This window comes from Candoia aspera, chromosome 4 (assembly GCF_035149785.1).
Source record: "Candoia aspera isolate rCanAsp1 chromosome 4, rCanAsp1.hap2, whole genome shotgun sequence".
Lineage (NCBI taxonomy): Eukaryota > Metazoa > Chordata > Lepidosauria > Squamata > Boidae > Candoia > Candoia aspera.
In genome coordinates this window covers 16,694,482-16,714,310 of record NC_086156.1, presented here as the reverse complement: position 1 = coordinate 16,714,310, position 19,829 = coordinate 16,694,482, and the positions used below count along the sequence as shown (strand labels likewise).

General features: G+C 40.2%; 1 long non-coding RNA gene across 1 annotated transcript; it reads right to left on the bottom strand.

Annotated features, from left to right (window-relative positions):
- Positions 1–5,052: 5,052 nt before the first annotated feature.
- Positions 5,053–19,560, bottom strand: LOC134496165 (uncharacterized). Its single transcript, XR_010067865.1, has 3 exons — positions 19,296–19,560; positions 7,062–7,173; positions 5,053–5,301 (listed from the first exon to the last, which is right to left on the bottom strand). It is a non-coding gene; the product is annotated as an uncharacterized LOC134496165 (long non-coding RNA).
- Between the last annotated feature and the right edge of the window lie 269 nt (positions 19,561–19,829).

Sequence of the window (19,829 nt, the reverse complement as noted above, 5' to 3'; positions counted from 1 at the left end):
GGGCATCAGGCTGGGCAACAACTTTTCTTGCAACTGCTCTGGGGTTAATGACACCAGCCATGTCTATCTGCAGCATAGCATTTGCCCAACATGGTGACCTTCAGATATATAGGACTTCAGTGGCTGTCCTGACAAGAGATGGTGGGAGCTGAAATCCAACACATCTGGATGGCACTAGGGTAGGAGGGCTGCCGTAAACACAAATCTGCCAGAGGTTTAAGATCCACCCCCCCCCAATCCAGCCAATTGGCATAAGCAGGAAGTTTAGCTGTTCAGACTATGATTACATAACCTGATCTTAAAGTAACACCCTTCATTGCACAATTTTTCTTATGTTTGTTTTGGAATGAGTGAGTTATGTGCTTTTCAATACATGCACTGAGCTTATGATCCTATTCTTTTCTATAAATCAAAACATGTGCCTGTTCTAAAATGTGTGTCTTTCATGGCCAACCAACACAAATGTTCATCACTGCAAGTATGCCCCCATCATAAAGCAGTTTAAATGTATGCTATATGCTTACCATTGTGCTGCTGGTGATAAAGGATGTTTTCTTTTGCTGACACTGTATTTCAAACCCCATGGAAGTGATTTCCTCCCTTATGATTGCTGTTTGAATAACATTTCCACAACTTAAAATGTGCACTGCAAGCATACTGGATATTTTTTAGAGTTGGATTGAACAGGGGAAAAACTTGGCTGCACTTGGAAAGAATTTGAACAGATGTTTCCAAGCAAAGATACAAGTACTTTCTTGTCTTAAGGGTATCCCCTTGGGTGAGACAAGGATAAAAGACCAATGGTGAGTTTCTGCATTGTAATTATGGAGGAAATATTCATATTGCAGACCTAAGTAACTCACACTGTTACTGAGCATTTACATGTCATGGAATAGTGAAACTGCTTCAGATCTAATTTTTGTACATTTATTTTGTAGATTTCTGGCCTTCCAAGAAATTCCCAAGGTGGTATACAACACGGAAATATACTGAAAACAGAAATACAATTTAAATAAAATATAACAGCAACATGCTAAAACTTGATACGTTTCAGTAGTGTAAAACTGCAGGCTGCTTTAGTAGAGAAAAGTATGAGAACAAGACAGCACAATATTGACAAATCATATGAAGAGGGTATGGTGTGCTTGTGCAGAGACACGGCCAAAAGAACATTGTCCTGCTTTGTTAGGAGACAGATCTACCATGGCTCTTTCAGACAGGTGATATATACAGGGTTATTAGGACCCTGCTTGTCCATGTCAAAGCTTGTGTTCAGAGAAGAGGGAAAACACCACTTATAAACTGGAAAAGAGAAATATAACCAGTGAATAACCATTCTTGGGGGTGGCTCGCACCCTAGAGTCCTTCCCACCAGCCTGGGTTTTATAACTGTCTTGGATTCTATTTATTTACTGTATTTGATAATAACTGTTTTTATGAGATTTTAAAGTTTATATTTCCTGCTTGATTTTATTGTAAACTGCCCAGAGTCCCTCTTTTGGGGGAGATGGGCGGTGGCTAAATTTGATTAATAAATAAAATAAATAATCTGCCTCCCCGTAGGTTGCAGGGTTTTTTTAAATAGTAATTTTATTAAAGTTTAAAAATACAAAGGTAAAAATCTAATAGAAACTAAGAAAAATATAAAAAGTAAAAAAAAATTGAAAAGTGCCGAGGAAGAAAAGGGAAAGGGAAGAAACAAAATAAGAGAAAAAAAGGAAAAGGTATATAAAGAAATGACTTCCCCCTTCATCAAGACAAGTACAATTTCAGTAACTTATCATGTTGGTATATTGTTTTCTGCTACAGAAATCAATGTTACCATGGTAATTGAGTACTTCCTTAAGTATCGGCAGGGTGAAGAGGTTGAACTTAATTGTCCTCAATTTGGGTGTTAAAAGCTGCATTGCCTGGGGGAGGAACCTTGCCTGGACTTGTTTTAGTTTCAGTTTTCCTTCTTTCTACACAGCCTCTCTTCCTGGTGCTCTCTGAGTGCGTGTGAATGCACAGCTTGTAAAATATGTTTTTGTGCTTTCTGTAAATACATTTATTTTTATAGAAATGCCTGGTGTGTGTGATTTTTCTGATCTCTCGGGCCAAACACTTTCCAGCACGCTCTGACATATCACTGTCTCTAACATTTCAACCAAAGAAATGTCTTCTTCCCATATCTCATCTCTTCTCCTGGTAGGGTGGAGTTGAGAAGAAGGAAGCATCATGATGACTTCATATTAAATGGCTAGCAAGCTATCTTCATGCCATGATTAGAGGGACACAGGGACATGAGGATGAGCCCCTGACCTCTAATGCAGTGTTTCTCAACCTTGGCAACTTTAAGATGTGTGGAAAACAACTCCTAGAATTCCCCAGCCAGCCATGCTGGCTGGGGAATTCTGGGAGTTGACATCCACACATCTTAAAGTTGCCAAGGTTGAGAAACACTGCTCTAACGTCTACCAAACTTAACGAATCTTAAGGTGCTGCAGCTGATCACAAAGCACACATAGGTTTATATAGTTGCTAAGAAACCTTCCACTAACTTAGTTCCAACCATTTCAAATTTGATTACATGCAGGACTTTCAATTACACCACAAAGCATGTAACAAAGAGTGCAACTTTTAATTATTTCTTATTTCTTACATGTAGTAGTAGTAGTAGTTTATTAATTGGTTAGTCCTTTGACCTTATCAATAAAATAAAATTGAATTAAATAAAATACAATACACTGTCTATCCCAAAAAGAAAATAGATAAGAGAAAATACAGTAATACTATACATATGCGATAATACAAGGAGTCAGTAATCAGATGTATGAATCTCCCTTACAGGATACCCCAATTTGTTCAAAGTATTAGGTTCTTATGACGGCTGCCTTAGTTATAAACTTAGCATTTCTACGTACAACATGCACATTAGAATCCAGAAGGAAGTAAGACAGTCTGTGGCTTGGATCCCAGTGTACTGTTCTTTCTAATACGGGTGATAGACATTTAAGCCTAATTGGCAATTGAACAAAATATGAAAAACTACTACTCTTACATGTATATACTGTCCGAATCAAAAGACCCTTGGTGGGTTGCAACAATATATTACTCATTTCACATGCTGTTGTGACAGTTTGACCCTAACATCTTCTGGGCAGATGTATTTTGTATCACATTTATTAAAAAAAAACCCAAAACTTTAAATGCCTTTTTTAATGTAGGGTTTTCGTTTAAAAAAAATGTAGTTCCAGCCCTTGCAACCCACATTTAAGAAACGGCATTGCTAACTGCAAGAGTTTGGAACACAGATCTAGGGTTTTGCTCAGCAGATTGAGCGTGGAGATTCTCAAATACTAGGAGGGCTGGTTTGACACATTTTGGAGTAAGTGAATTCATACATCAATGTAGATGAAAGGGCTAAGAAAGTAAATTAATACTCATGCCTTAGTCCCGTTTGGATTACTGCAAGGTGCTTTACATGGGGCTGCCCTTGAAGACCACTCAGAAGTTACAACTGGTCCAGAATGCAGTGGCGCACACAGTATTAGGTGTTCCTAGGTTCACCCGTGTTACACCTCTATTGCACGAGCTGCACTGGCCCCCCGTTCCTTCCAAGTACAATTCAAGGTGCTGCTTATCACCTGTAAAACTCTACATGGCATGGGACCTGGTTATTTGCAGGATTGCCTCTCCCTAGGAATATCTGCTCCTCCCACCAAATCAGATAGGTAGGCACGCTCCCTGAAATCCTGCCACCTAGTGGGACCTCAGAAGCATGCCTTTTCCATGGCTGCCCCTACCTTATGGAACACCCTCCCCCACCCCCAGTGATTTGGCAGCCCCCCCCCCCTTTAGCCTTTCGGAAGGCCATCAAGACCTGGCTTTTTACCCAGGTGCTGGGATAGGATAGGATAGGATAGGATAGGATAGGATAGGATAGGATAGGATAGGATAGGATAGGATAGGATAGGATAGGATGGAATGAGGGTAATTAGAGCTTGCTGTGGGGCACCTTAAGGGGGTGATTAAGGCGCCGAGTTTTTGTTGGATGGTTTTATGGTTATGTTTTACAGTTACTGGGTTTTATTGCTGTTGTGAGCCACCCAGAGTTGTTTAAGATGGGCAGCCATACAAACCTTTTAAATAAATAAACTAAAATAAACTAATACAAACATTAATTCCAAATTCTATATACCCAACTGGACGAAACTTCCTACACAGGCTGCTGTGAGAAGAGATGATCTCTCCCTTACTTACAACATCTGAGAGGCTAGATTGATCTCAAATGTTCCTTTCAGCTTGATGATTTTAGAAAACTGGATAGTTCTTTGTTTTCTTTACTTTCTTGACTTATAACCCGTTTTTCCTCCAGGAGGCCAAGCTGAAGTCACCAAGCTTTCCTTCGCCCAATTCCCCCACCACTACCAACTATGAGACCAGTGGAGCTGAGAGGTAATGACCGGCCCCAGATCACCCACTGACCTTCCAAGGCTGAGGGTGGACTTGAATCTGGATCTCCCCAGTCCTGCTCCTCAATACCCAGTCCTGCTCCAAATACTCCACACTGGCTTCAGTCACCAAGGCCTGAAAAATTGCCCTGAAATAACTGGCGGTAGATTTTTAATGGAAAAAAAAATTAGATCTGCAATGAAATGTCTGAAGGCAGCAAATACAAATAATAAATAATACACAGAAGTGGTATTAGCAATAGCATAACAGTCAGTAAGAAGACAAGGAATTAATTTTTTTGCAAAGAGAAGAAGGGTCTGTGAATATCACGGAAAAAATAATTGAAACCAGGCAGAGCCGCAGCAATAAAATTTGTGCTTGACCCCCAAAAGAATAGACTATCTCTGCCACATCTCCTCTGGTTGTTCAGCTGTGGAAAGCACAAAGAAAGAATTTTAAGAAATATCCATTCTGAAGGAACATGTATACATGATCGCTGAATGGGAACAAACTGTTTTTCTTCATCTGCTCGTATGCTTACGCCATCTCCTTGTCAAGAACAATAAAGAAGGAGCTGATCGGTTTTCCTCTCCACAGTTTACAGCAGCTTGAGAGGGCCACACTATGGGTCAGAACTGGACAGAATGCAATAAGTTAGGGGGCCATTCCATCTCCCACGGGCTTGATTTCAATCAAAGGCTTCCATTGTTGCTTTTGAAAAAGAAAGCCGTGCTGAGTGTTCCAGTCTTGAAATCCTTGCAGCAACAATTTTACTTTGGCAGGGAAATTTGCTTGATAGTATTTTAGAGCTCTAAGAAGCAACTTCTCCAGTGTGCTCTAGTCAGAGCAGGTAGGTGGTCTTTTAGACTAGGGGATGGGAAAAGAAAGGGTTTATACATTGCACTAAGCCTAGTTCACTTAACTTGGTTTAGGGAATAAACCACAAAAAGCTGAGATCACATAATCCACTAAGCATAAATCTTGCTTTCCAAAATACAAAGCCTGGGTTCATATACAAGCTAAACTAAAAACAAACAAACCACATTATGGCTTAGTATGATATCTGAACCCAGCTGATGAGTAGAAAATGACATGATTTTGTAATTTAGTTGCTCTGAAGATTGAGAAATGAGAAATTGTTGTTAATTGTTGAATTTCAAAGATGATTCTATTTCCTCTCTACAGGTAGTCCTCAGTTAACAACTGCCCTGTTTAGCGACTGTTCAAACTTACGAAGGTGCTGAAAAAGTAACTTCATGACTGGTCCTCAAACTTACAGCCATTGCAACATCCCCATAGTCATATAAATGCCATTCAGGCACTTTGTAACCAGCATAAATTTACAACTGTTGCAGCATCCCATGGTAATGTGATTGCCATTTGTGAACTTCTCATCTGGCTTCCATCAAACAAAGTCAATGGAGAAGCCGGCAGTAAGTCACAAGTAGCGGTCACATGATGTCGTGCTTAATGACCATGGGTGATTCACTTAATGACCACAGCAGAATTGACATCATCATGGTGTAGTCACATGATGTTTCGCTTAATGACCACATCACTTAGTGATGGACATTGCTGGTCCCAATTGTGTTTGTTAACTGAGGACAACCTGTATTCACCTTATCATCCCTACAGTTACCAGCACTTTAGGGAGCAGGGAAGACAGAAGACTGCGGGAACCCCAAATCATGGTGTCTGAGACAGCAGTGAGAAGTCACCAGAAGTAACTTTAGGGTTAATCTCTGGATCAGATGGGACAGTGGTGCATGTATACTCAAAACTACACATAAGCAAAGATAGACTGGTAAGCAAAGATCAGGAAGGCCAAAAGTGGGGTTACGTTCTTGACCTTGGATGGATAAGGTCAAGAACAGGAGCCCTGGGAAAAGCTGTAGGTGGTAGACAGAGTCCCCATATTAGAAAGACGAATCATGTACATTTAGAAGAGAGCAGTGAGGCTAGCATATTATATAGCTTGTGCTTCATGAGGGTCAGCTAATTGGTATTATAGGCTGGGCAAAATCATTGTAAAACACAGTATTGTCTCCCAGGCCTACAAAAGGAACAGAGTTGTGGCAGTTTACTAGAAATGAGGTGCCAGGGATTTGATGGCTGGGGGTCCTACTTTGAGTCTTTGTCAACGGGGAAGATGCTCCATCCTGCACAGATGTCTCTTTCCCATACTGTAGTGCATCTGAGATACCTCCCTTGCACTTTTAGAATGAGGGATGGTTGAACCCACTGACTTTGCTTTTACGTAGTTCCAGTCCTTCTGCATCAGTTTCTAAATTTGGCCAATTAATACCCACTACCCCAAATATCTCCACAAAATTATGCATGCATTTTCAGGTGAATTCCATCTGACATTTATATTTTCTTTACAATAGTCATACCGTGTGCACTTATGTAACAAGTACTGTATTTTAACATTCTTAAAAGTGTGGATTTTCATGCACATATTTGGAAGATCCAAATTAGGTAAGTGTTCATTGAAATCTGAATCCAATTTCTCCTCTATCACCACTGAGAATATACAGTAGGTATAGATCTTATCCTAAATCTAGTTGTGAAGCGCTAACATATCCCTCCTCCCAACATACTGAACCAAAAGCAGAAATCTTACTTACATGCATATTAACTTTCACTGGGTTTCTTTTGTTTGTAGGTTTACTGGCATTTTTAAAAACTGTAATCTTCCATCTCAGGATAATGTCCAAGAGCTTTGTTTATTTGTAAGACCTGTTGGAAATGATTAAGTGGTGGGTAAATGCACTTATCTCTGAAATGTATAAATATAAGTGTCTATCTTCTTGTATTGCATTCCATCACTGAAGATGTGGGTTTACAGATGCAGCTTTGACCTGTGTAGAAAACCTTATTAGGGAAGGAAGGAAGGCTGTAGCTGCCACGTGCTGGGAATTTTGTCAGCACTTAGAACTGTTTGTCTGGAAGGCAGACTTTTAAAAACAAAATAAATTGCATCATGCTCCTAAAGTACAATTCCTGGCTAATAATTGTTTCAAGAAATAAAAATAATTGGAACAGAAGGATTTGGAAGCATATTCTGGGCCTATAACAAAGTCTCAGTTCGAATAGGATCTAGTTTAACTATCCTAGCAAACCTGAAAACTCTTTCACCCGATATGTTGTTAAGAGTCTTTCAAATGCCTCTGACTTCAGATTCATTGACAAGGAAGCTTTGGAGGGAAAGCAGCATTTTAGGGTACTTCTCCAGCACCCAAGGCTTAAGGTGTTGATTTCTGAATAAGAACTTTCATCTTGACTTTTAAAGCCCAGCCATACTAGAGCAAAGCTGCAATATTCTACCTACAATTATCTGAGAGTGATTCTTGCCAAACTCAGTAGTGGTTAGTGGTCAAGTAGACATGAATGGGATTATGCTGTGCCTGAACTACCCAACATGCTTCACCAGCTGAGTTAAAGTTCTAACTCCTAAACTTGTACAACATGCTAAGAAGATTGGTAAGTTTTAATCTTGATTCAGTTTTGTTGCTGTTGCTTAGCATGTTGTGTCCAGCCCATTTGGTTAGTTTATGTTTCAATGTACTGCAAGTCCAAAAAATGGCTTAATTCAGCTAGTTAAGCATTTTGGACAAACCCAACTAGGGAATATCAGGGGAAAGGAAGTTACAGAAGTTACATCTTGTGCTAAATCCAGAATCTCAGGCTCCCAAGGGAACAAGAAGAGGAAACAGTTGTTACCTACTGTCTTGTGTTTTCCAGAGTTAACCAACTCTGACGCAACATAGGTGGAAAGAAAAAGCTAAGGTAGGTAAGTAACCTGCAGAGCAAGTCATGTAAACCTTGGGTTGTAGAGGGCATCATAAGCATCTACCAGTAACTCCAATTTCAGATGTCCATCTATCCTCTGCCTCAGGACCTCCAGTGAAAGAGAGTCCAGAATCAGGAGTGCATATCATGGAGACAGAGAGGCAGACCCAGGACAAAAATTAAATTTGCTTTAATTTAAATGTATCTATGGTTAAGCTTGCTCTGAGAGCCAAAAATGCAAAGAATCTGCAAGCTCCAGTAATAAAAGTCAAGGAGCAAAGTGAAAAAATGGGACTAAAATTAAATATAAAGAAGACCAAACTAATGACTATGACAACCAGCCTTAGAACTGACAATGAAGGTATTGAAGTGGTGGATACTTTTTGCCTTTCAGGATCAACCATCTATAGGAAAGGAACAAGCAGTCAAGAAAAATGCCACAGAGCAGCCATGAAGCCCTTGGAAATGATATTCTAATGCCATGATATGTATATACTGTACCTATAAAGATCAAAATAGTGCAAGCAATGGTATCCCCTGTGACACTATGGAAGTGAAAGCTGGACTCTGAAGAAGAACTGAAAGAGTATTGATGCTTTTGAAAGTTGGTGTTGGAGAAGACTCCTGAGCATATCCTAGATAGCCAGGAAAAGAAATGGATCATTGAACAAATCAACCCAGATTTCTCACTTGAGGTATAAATGACCAGGTTCAAATTATCCTAATCTGGACACATTATGTGAAGACCTAACTCTCTGGAGAAAGCTGTAATGCTTGGAAAGGTGGAAGAAAAGAGAAGAAGAGGACAACCAGCAGCAAGGTGGGTCCACTCAATTTCACCAGTGATGGGTGCACCATTAGAAAACCTGAAGGACCCGGCTAGGGACAGATTGTCATAGAGAAAATCTTTCTATGTTGTTGCTAAGTGTCGATACCAACTTGACGGCACATAATCAATCAACCAACCAACCAACCATAAAGCTAAATTAAATATGGTTAATATGATTATTCCCCAGGTATTTCATAATGTCTCCCTTTCTCTCATATTAAAAATTAATTCCAGCCACATCTTTTGCAAGGACTTTGGAATCCAGACAAGATTATATGGGCTCTGTGCTGCCCTAGGACTGCAAGAACATTCCTGCTCTAGGATAAACTCAATTTACCCACTGAGTAAATTAAATGCTTGGAGTTAATCTGAATTTAAATATTCCTAAAATGAGTTTGCTTTAATAATGTTTTAAACTTTCTTTAGTGTTTCTTATTTTAATCACTTTAATTCTTCCAACACTCACTGTCAAGATTCCTTTTTGAGGCTTTTCTCTTTTTTCTCTCCTTTCTAGAAGCTACAAGTCTGTGCTTGCTTTGTGTTCTGGAACAGTCCCCCTCAGCTGGAGTGCATATTTTCTTCTCATTCTAACTGGTCAGTGACTAATCTCTTTGTGAGGGCATCTAGATCTAGAAGATTAGGTTGTTCAGAAGGTACATTCTTAGAAATGTTTGATTCAGCATTGTTGTAATTTGTTTTACCTTATTTTTTGCTTGTTTAGGAATTGAGTAATTTGGGTTGTGAATAATTCCAGTAAATAAACAAATTTAGATATTGTCCCTGAATGGAGATAATTCTTGTCTCAGATTGTTCATTCTTACATGAGCTGAAGACATAGGCAGGTCTGAATGTGAGCCGAAAGGCCTGTTTTTTGATAGCAGATTGTGGATAAAGGGTTTCATACAAGGTTGCTCATGAACTTATGTACATGCTGTTTACTCTAACAAATTACACAGTATTGAATCTGTTCTAACCACCTAGTGGGCAGCTTTCCCTGGAATTTAGCAAGGTCTGCTTGGAATGATGGGAGTTGCTGTGTCAATTCAAAGGCATCAGATTAGGGATGGGTAGTGTAAGGCATTAAATATTATTAGCTTCTCCTAAAATCTCCTTTAGTCCGGATCCATTTCCCCTCTAGTGACTTACAGCATCACTCAGCCATTGTTGAGGTGATACAAACCTGCCCCTTTTGAAATGGTCAGGTGATTATAGAAGCCATTCTGTCCTTTTGCCTCCTTGCATCTAACCACAAATATGCCACCACCACATCTTTTCTGCTGTTTCCTCACCATTTGCAGTCATCTAATTCCCAGCCCATGAGCAAGACAGCCTTAAGCTGTTCACGGTGGTACTGGAGCAGTGCTTCTCAACTCCGGCAACTTTAAGACATGTGGACTTCAACTCCCAGAATTCCCCAGCCAGCCATGCTGGGGAATTCTGGCTGGGAAATTCTGGGAGTTGAAGTCCATGGATCTTAAAGTTGCCAGGGTTGAGAAACACTGCATTAGAGATGAAGCAGACTTTTCCTCGCATTCCAACACCATCCAAGGACAGGTACAAAATCTGGTTGGCTTTGTTACCCATTATCTTAGAGGACAGCCAGGAGACTACAGTAACTTGAAATAGAGGCAGGTTAGGGATCAGTGATGGCCACAGCGAATGCCACATCAGAGGAGTTTTCTTCTGACCAAGAATAGGTGGAGCGTATTTTAACTCAGGAGTGGGGAAAGGCCCCCGAGGTCCTGAGTGGGAATCCTAATCTGGTTTTGTCCCAAAATCAAAGGAAATAACACAAAGGAAATATTTCAAGACGTTAAAATGTGTGGATCTCAACTCCCAGAATTCCCCAACCAGCATGGCTGGCGAGGGAATTCTGGGAGTTGAAGTCTACATGTCTTAAAGGTGCCAAGGTTGAGAAACACTGCGTTAGTGGGTTAGTTTTGATCATTTTAGCCTAATTTGCAGCTAAGCCTTGGATTTTGATTTTGCAGTCTTTGTGGGAAAATAAAGTTTCCAAAACCTCTTATGAATGCTGATTTTGGCTTGAGTAGCTTTGAGAGGTAGTTCCTTTTGCTGCTAGACAGCAGACAAGCAGAAATTAAACCACAGAAGTTGAAGTGTGACGTATTCTATTTTTCTTCCCCTTTTGGTATAAAGGTAAATAGATGTTGTAGGCAAAGATACAGAATTATGTAGTCTTAGAACAAGCTCTTATGTTTCTGAAACGTGTTATACAAGAAGCTAAAGGTAATTAATATATACATACATCAAGTTAGGGTCAGTTTGCAGGGATAAATGAATTTGTCAGTTTTGGTGTTTTCCTGTTTGCTTTTTTCCACACCTGAATTTGGGAGATTTTAAAAAATCTTTGCAGAAAAACTACATTTTTCCTACCATCCACATTTATGCTTTACTTTATTTATTCAAATTCATTAGCTGCCCAACTCCAATGGATTCGGTACGGCTTAAACCATACAATATGCAAAATGACCCTAATATAACATGTGTTTCTACATTATTTTCAGAAATATATATATTTGTGTATATGTTCCTGTAAGACATTTAATTTTTAATTTTTTTAAAAAAAATGCATTTATAATTGGTTTGTGTTTGGAGAAATACCCTGCAAAAAATGAAGGATTTTTTTGCTTCAGAAAGAAACGCTAATAGAAAGTTTGATACATATTTATTCGCCATAATCCCAGAAACAGTAAGGTGAGGACAGGAATCAAATTATAGCTCTGCCATCTCTCAACTGATGCCTTCCAGAAGTGCTGCATTTCTGTGGCTTTTGAACAAGGCTCTGTGACTCATTCTGAATATTTGACAAATGCAGGGGCAAAAAGGAAAAAAAAAATCTTGGCAGCGTATCAAAGGCAGAAGGTGCAGCCCTGAGATAAGTGGCAAGCAGAACAAAAGGACAAGTAAGCAGCAGAAATAGCCACTATGTTTGCATTATTCTTCAAAAAAGAGAAGGTATTTGAGGTTGGTGAGGCAAAAGCCAGCAGTTTCCAGCTGTTATATGGCCCCTAAGAGTCACACTGAATTTCTCTAGATGCAGGAGGGAAGAAGGTAGAACAGTCCTTTACCATACAGCTTTGCCCTGGCAATGGGCAGTCCATTTGCACGTGTTAATAACTGCTAGAAATATTCTAATCTAGCTGAGCAGTGTCTTTCAGTCTCCAGACATATCAGGCTGTGAAGTCAAGCTAGGCTTTGAAGGATGGAGAAATCTGTGATTAACTCTCAAGCCTGGGTCACAACTCTGTTAGTTGCACCCAGCTAGGGGGTGACACCTAGCTGACCCTGGCTGACCTCCAAAAGCTAAGGAGGGTCAGACCTGGTTAATATATGGATGGGAGACTACCAAGAAATCCCAGGGCTAGGTGAGGAAATTGGAAAAACATCCTGGAAAAACAGGCAAGTCACTTCCATTTTGTTGTCAAGGTGGCATAAACTTACTTTTCACATGTGTGCTGTATCTCTTTGGGCAATGGGACATACATCAGAGAGAATTGTAGGAGAAATACATATGTGATAAACTAAGTCTGCAGGTTATTGCTTTGATAACCAGTTTGTAGGATTTGCAACCACTAATGTTAGAATAGGACAAGTTAAAGGTTACCATTCTAGAACCAGTATGTTGGTTAGTGAAGTTGATGGGCATACATGTAAATTACATGCACCTCATACAAGAGGAAGGGAGGGAGGAAGGACGGTCTGCTTCAAACCAGAAAACCAGTTATCCATTTCTAATCACAGAACAGTCTATGGTGGACCTTGCATCATTTCTCCTACAATCCAGGTTTCCCAATGAATTATTATTTGCATTCAGATCATTGTTACCTTAGACTGGAATACTAGGCTGGCCTATCCATTAGGGAGGGAAAGCTTTGGGAGCTGGTTTAATTGAGGAGGAAGAGAGAATGGACTGAACATACTGTTGCTAGTTGGACTGTCTATTCGTGTTCCAGATCTTTAAGGGTTCACCTAACCGCCCTTCCCTAAACAGCTTGCCTGAAATACAGACAAACCTATATTGCAATCAATGACTAGAATTCTACAAGTAGACAACAGAATAAATATTAAATACAATAGCAAAAATATAGATAGAGCTGTACCATCAGTGCAATTTAATCATGGTGAATTCTACAAATAGTAAGCAGAATTTCGCAGTGTTCAACAGAACAAATTCATACTGATCAGACAGCTGCAACTGCACTTAAGAAAGTTCTGAATGGCCTGGAAAATCTGCTAAAAAGATGTTATAAAATATAATTGCACAACTTTATCAAAGGAGCAATAGAATAGAATGTGGGCCATAGATTCATTAAGGCCATGCCTTCACCACAGAGGCCACCTTAATGCATACAGGACATTTACAGTCATTGGAATGTTAAATGTGCTAAAGTTAGGACTCTTCTAAATTTGGAGCCAGTTATTTGATGGAGCTATCTTGTTGGCCTAAAAAAGGGTGATTGACTATTCAAATGTGCATCTCCAAGAAGGGCAGTCTAGTTGCCTTTCAGATCCTTAACACAGTGTTTGAGCACAGAGACTGCCCACTTAACACCCATCATCAGAAGCACATCTTGCGCAAACCCATAATACTGCAATTTCTGCTGCTGTGATCTTCTTCAGGATGATTCAAAGCTATGAAGTCAAAAAGCCTAAACTTTCAAGGAAACCGAAAGCATTAGCCAATACAGAAAATAACATCCGTACACTGTTCTCTACCTCAATCGCTCCAGCCTCCCAGCAGAGAATCTCATAGGACACAATTGCCTCAAACATATGGATCTTCCTTTGCTACAACTTCTCTATACCAGCCTACTTTATAGACAGGTTATCGATAGTTTCAGTATAAAGGGATGGTATATGAATTCCAGTTAATTTCTGATGCATTGGATTTAGCAAATATCTAGAAGAACTAAAAACCTATTGAATTGAGCAAAAACCTATCTCTAGGCATTGGCTGCATATTCATTTGGGAAGCTGATTATGGCTTAGGAGCAAAGCTCTAAAGCCATTCTCAGAATGATTCTGGATTGAGGTTTCTGGATATTCATAGTTCTCATACTTGAGTTGTCGATTCTTAAGTGCTTTAACTGAAGCAAGATAGCCAGTAAAAGAGAAGTAGACCTAGTAAGGGCTGAACAAGCTAAACAAGCAAAGTTCAGTATCAGGTTAAATTGTACAAGGAAATCTATGAAGCATGAATCTAAGATGGAGCACAGCCTTCTTCTTACATGAACTCCAAGAATAAAGCCAGGTGTATTGTCTTTACAAAACACGGACTTTTATTCATTGAACCTGTGGTAATGGGAGGATCCATTACGCATTCAAGGTTCCTGATTGTGCACGTAGACCCTACAAAAAACTTATTTTCCTTTACCCAAAGTATGAACAGAGGGGCTCAGGGATGCAGGCAAGGCAAAGTGAATGAATACTAGCGAATGGAATCCGTATCTTCCTCCATACATTCATTTTTTTCATTTTTTTGAAAAAAATAATAATTTTTCAATTTTTTCAATTATTTTTCAAACTTCTGGAAGCTAAAATGTCAATGGTTTTCAAAATGAAATGAGCATTTCCACTTCTGGAAATGTTGTAGTGAACAATTTTCTTCCTTGATTTGCCATGTCACTTTTTTCACACACCAACTTAATATTAAAATAATATTTTAAGGGACCTCATCATTTCCCATAGTTATTTAAACTTTTATAAATAGATGCAGGAGAAATGTGGAGGGAAAATATGTGATTGTTTTCAGAAATCTCCCTCAATTATTAGCACTGGAAATAATCTCAGTAAGAAGTTTTGAAAAGCATTCAAAGTAAAGCAATCTCCGTAATTCATTTAAATCCATATGCTGCTAACTTCAGTATTGCTATCTGCCTTGGCTTTCATTGGAATGGAATAAAAATATAAAATCTCATAGGATAAGTCCTGATTTTGCTATGGCTGCTAGTTCTGGTTTATTTTTGTCTTAAATTTGGCCAGCTTTACAGAGTAATCTGCTATTCCACAGTCCAGATGACCAGAACAACTGGTTGCATTTTCAAAGCTGTTAAAGACAGTTTTCTCTTGGGCCTATCAAGTTGCGGAAAACAGAGCATTGATTTTACAGATTCAGACTTTGGCCAGCCTCTGAATACCAGACGGAGAGAGGGAGAGATAACTCTGAAACATTTTTATAATGGTACAAAAAAACTGGCACATTTGAAATTGAAAAGCTATTGAAAAGAAACCAAATGGAAAGTGGCTGATGTATTATAGACAAATCAGGGATGGTAAAAAAAATATTCTTAATTCAGAAGGCAGTTGAGATGCATTCTTTATACCAGCATAAAGATCAACTACCTTCTTGACCTTTTAAGGTCACCATCTTCACTGATGCCCATATGTTGTCTAAGACAGTTTTGATAGCTTGAGTCCTATTTCTCAGAACAAATCATGGCACTGAGGCAGTCGCATACTGAAATTCCACATCACCAACATTGTTTTATGTATTGGAACAGTTTTCCATGTGCAATTCTTTGGGGCATGTGAAATAATCTGCAGAATTGTTATAAGGCTCATAGCGAGAGGGAGAGAGAGGGAGATTATATATATACAGAGAGAGAGAGACATAGGCACACGTGACACATATGATGGACAGCCAGGTACTGGCTGGAGAAGCTGGAGAAGCACCAGGCCCTGAAGGAGGAACTAGAGAGGATGTGGGAAGTGAAGGCCAAAGTGGTCCCAGTGCTGGTAGGGGCACTCGGGGCTGTGACTCCCAAGCTGGGAGAGTGGCTCCAACAGACCCCAGGAGCAACATCAGAGCTCTCTGTCCAGAAGAGTGCAGGGCTAGGAACAGCTGAGATCCTGCGCAGAACCCTCAAACTCCCAGGCCTCTGGCAGAGGACCCGAGGTTGAGGAAGACACGAACCACCCATAGCAGTGAGAAGGGAATTTTTATATATAGCACTTGGGCTATGAGTCTTGTGAAAATAAGTTAATGATTTGTTGAATTCATAACTTGCATCTCAGCCAAAGAATGTTAACTGCCTTGAGCGCCATGAAAGACACCATTCAAATAGACAGAAAGAACCACTCAGTTCAGTCACCGAACTAACCTACATGTTGCAGTGGAACAGTTGAGCCTGTAAAATGGAGGGTGAGAGGCCTCAGACATCTTCGCCCAGAAGCTCTCTGGGACTTCTGCCCTGTGCCCAACTCCTGCTTTGAAAGTAGCTTGTAGTTCCTGCTGTTACCCCACCCATCTCACCTGGTATCCTTCCCTTAATCCTAGTGTGTGAGAGAAATAAGTCTCTCATCCCTTTTGCTGCCTTTCTGGCAATTAGAGTATCAAAAAAGCAAAAGTCGAAATAATTTCTGTATTGCAGCCTCCTGGCCGTGTAGCCTACAAGTGTGTTAAGTGGCGGTGTTAGCCTTTCCTTGCCCTTTGAGAGGAGGAAGAGGAGATGCAGCATTTCCTGGCACTTTGCTGTAGTGTCCACATGCAATGCTCTTTGTGTGAAATGCAGTGAAAGGCCTTCATTCACCCACTCAGCTACTTAACCTCTAGAAGGTCTAAGGCAGGAGCTGAACCCTGAAAGGGGACATTGCTCATATCACAAGAAGAAACAAGCAGAAAACACCAGCCAGTGATTTATCAAGGACACATCCTAGAAGATATAAAATGTCCTTTATTAACAGGGACAACCTAAATATATTATGCAGTCTGTTTAATTTTGAAATTAATTTAAAAACATAATTGGATAGTCTTGTGTTTAATCTATTTGCAGATATATTGTCCATGCTTCTGAGCTTATTCAGCCTTATGCAGATCGACTTGTTTTAGTGCCTCCTTTTCTGTCATTCTTCCCTAAAGTTACTAGGCAACAATGTGTAGAAACTGATGGAGGTACTTTCCAAAATTAAAAGTGATTTGGTCCAATGGCATTGATCTTATAGAAAATCAATCTCATTACCACAGAGGGCATTATATGCTCTTTGGGTGTCCCTTCTTTTAATCTTTTGAAAAGGGATTTGCATCAGATAGAAACCTATTTGTTAAATTACTTGAAAGAGAAGGGCTCAGATGGGAGAATAAATTACAGATGCTTGGATTAGAGAAGGGTTTGACATTTTCTGGGTCTAGTTGATTAAGTCAATATCTAAGATGTGAGTGGCGGAGAAGGTCACAGCTGCTTGGGCCCTGAAAGGGGGAAGGTCCACACTTCAAGAGTGGGACATCACTGTGAGGCCTCCAAAATGAAGTGTGCCATGTGAACTAACTGCTCTATTTCTCTCAGTGCAGTTGCTGAGTTGGTTCTCCCCATACAGCTCTAAGCCATGGTTTAACTATTGCAATGGTGGATTCACACAACATGCAACCCCACAAAAGCTACATTATGCCTTAACATAATGCATGTACCCAAGCACAGCTCTAAACAACCAAATAAAGTGGCTCAGAGATGCTTCAGTGGATTGGGTCATTTTCTCCTCTGGGCAGAGGTGAGCTATAGGAGAAGATCCACCCTCAGGTGAGAGAGGAGGCTCACGTGCCACGAGAAACTCCAGACGGTTTGTGATATAAAGAAGTAAGGAACCCTTTCATATGTCATAGGAAGTAGTTGTGATTTTCTTTCAGAGAAGTCTCCTCTGAACTGTTTTTTTCAAGAAGTGTTACTGTTTAGCTCTCAGCCAGCACAGCCGACCATTTTATCAACTGGAAATTACAGGAGCTGTTGTAATTGATCATATCCAGAGAACATCAAGTTGTCTGTTTTTTTCTGGGCAGATAGGCATACATCCAGTTCCTTATATCTGATAATTCATGGTTCCTAATCTCTGATCATTCACAGAGGGGCCCAAAAGGAGCCCCCAATACACACACATACACACGCACACACACAATGTCCAACATCTCATGAGGTCACCTATTTGTCCTTAAAATTCCATGTGATTTTGGCATTCTAGTCCAACATCTCACAAGATTTCATGTGGAAACATCAAGATCTTGTAAGATTTAGTGATCTTGTGAGATTCTCATCATTTACACAAATAAAATTATTTTTTATTTAATTTTGGGGTCATGTTGATGCCATTTGGAAGAGTCATATTGTGGATCCCTGGCTTAGGTGATAGTCATCAAATGTTTTTGATGATGATATGGTAGTCTACATAAAGAAAAGTCTTGGGAGCCATTGCACTAGGCTATTATCACCTTGTTGTTTATTCGTTTAGTCGCTTCCTGTCGGTCGTCAACACCCCCAGCAACCCCAGGGACGAGTCCATCACCTCTAGAATATCATCCATCCACCTTGCCCTTGGTCGGCCCCTCTTCCTTTTGCCTTCCACTCTCCCTAGCATCAGCATCTTCTCCAGGGTGTCCTGTCTTCTCATTATGTGGCCAAAGTATTTCAGTTTTGCCTTTAATATCATTCCCTCAAGTGAGCAGTCTGGCTTTATTTAGTAGATCTGGTGGTCATTTGATGTGAAGTGGCCGATTCCAGTCCATTTCAGTCCAAAATGTCTATCTTTAATCTTGACATCTCACCAATAACCACATCCAATTTGCCCTGGCTCATAGATCTTACATTCCAGGTTCCAATGGTGTGTTGATCCTTAGAACATCGGATTCGCCGTTCACCACCAGCACCGTCGGCTGCTAGCCGTCTTTTCGGCTTTGAGCTAGCTGCGTCATCACGTCTGGGGCTAGTTGAGCTCATCCTCTATTCCTCCCCAGTAGCATTTTGACCATCTTCTGACCTGGGGGTCTCATCTTCCGATGGTATACCGACATATCTCTGGTTGTACTGATCCATTTAGTTTTCACGGCAAGAATACTGGGGTGGGTTGCCATTACCTTCCCCAGGGATCGCATTTAGTCTGACCTCTGTCATGACCTTCCTGTCTTGGGTGGCCCTTCACGGTTTAGCTCATGGCATCATTGAGGTGCTCAAGCTCCAGCACCACGACAAGGTAACAATCCTTTGCTGAAGTATTATCACCTTACATTCTTTTTTTTTTTTAGGGAAACTTATGATGCCTTTTTGTCAAGAAAGGTGCCATAAAGCCTGGCATTTTACTATCAAATTTACTAGTTTCCCACAAATAAAATAACTGTAACTTCTAATCTTTCCACCCTAAGTAACGTTTAAGGATGGTCAGGATACATTTCAAATATATAAGCAAACTATTTCATGAGACATTTATCACTTGAAAGGAGTTTGCACTTGGCCAGCACCTGTATATTTCTATCTGTAAGGTTGAAGATTCTATCCATATTCTGCATCCCTAAGCCTTCAGAGCAGTGCTGATGGGATGAAATCTGCAGAGACACAGAGAAAATGGTCAAAGTTTCAATGGTGTGTCAGTCAGCAGTCACCTTTCAAATATTAAACTGCTCATCTATTTGTGTGTGTGTAATGTGTGTGTGTGCCTTCAAGTCAGTGTTGACTCCTGGTGACTGCCTGGTCAAGTCCCTACAGTTTTCTCGGCAAGGTTTCAGAAGTGGTTTGCCATTGCCTGCTTCCTAGGGCTGAGAAGGTGTGACTGGCCCAAGGTCACCCAGCTGGCTTTGTGCCTAAGGTGGGACTAGAACTCACGGTCTCCCAGTTTCTAGCCTGGTGCCTTAACACTACACCAGACTGGCTTTCCCTCATCTATTTAAGCATTACCTTTTCTAGGGGCGATGGTTGAACTGCTGATCGTTTGAGTTGCCCTTTCTGTCCCTAGAATTTGATTTTGTTTTCCTGCTTCTTGTAGGAGAGACTATGCT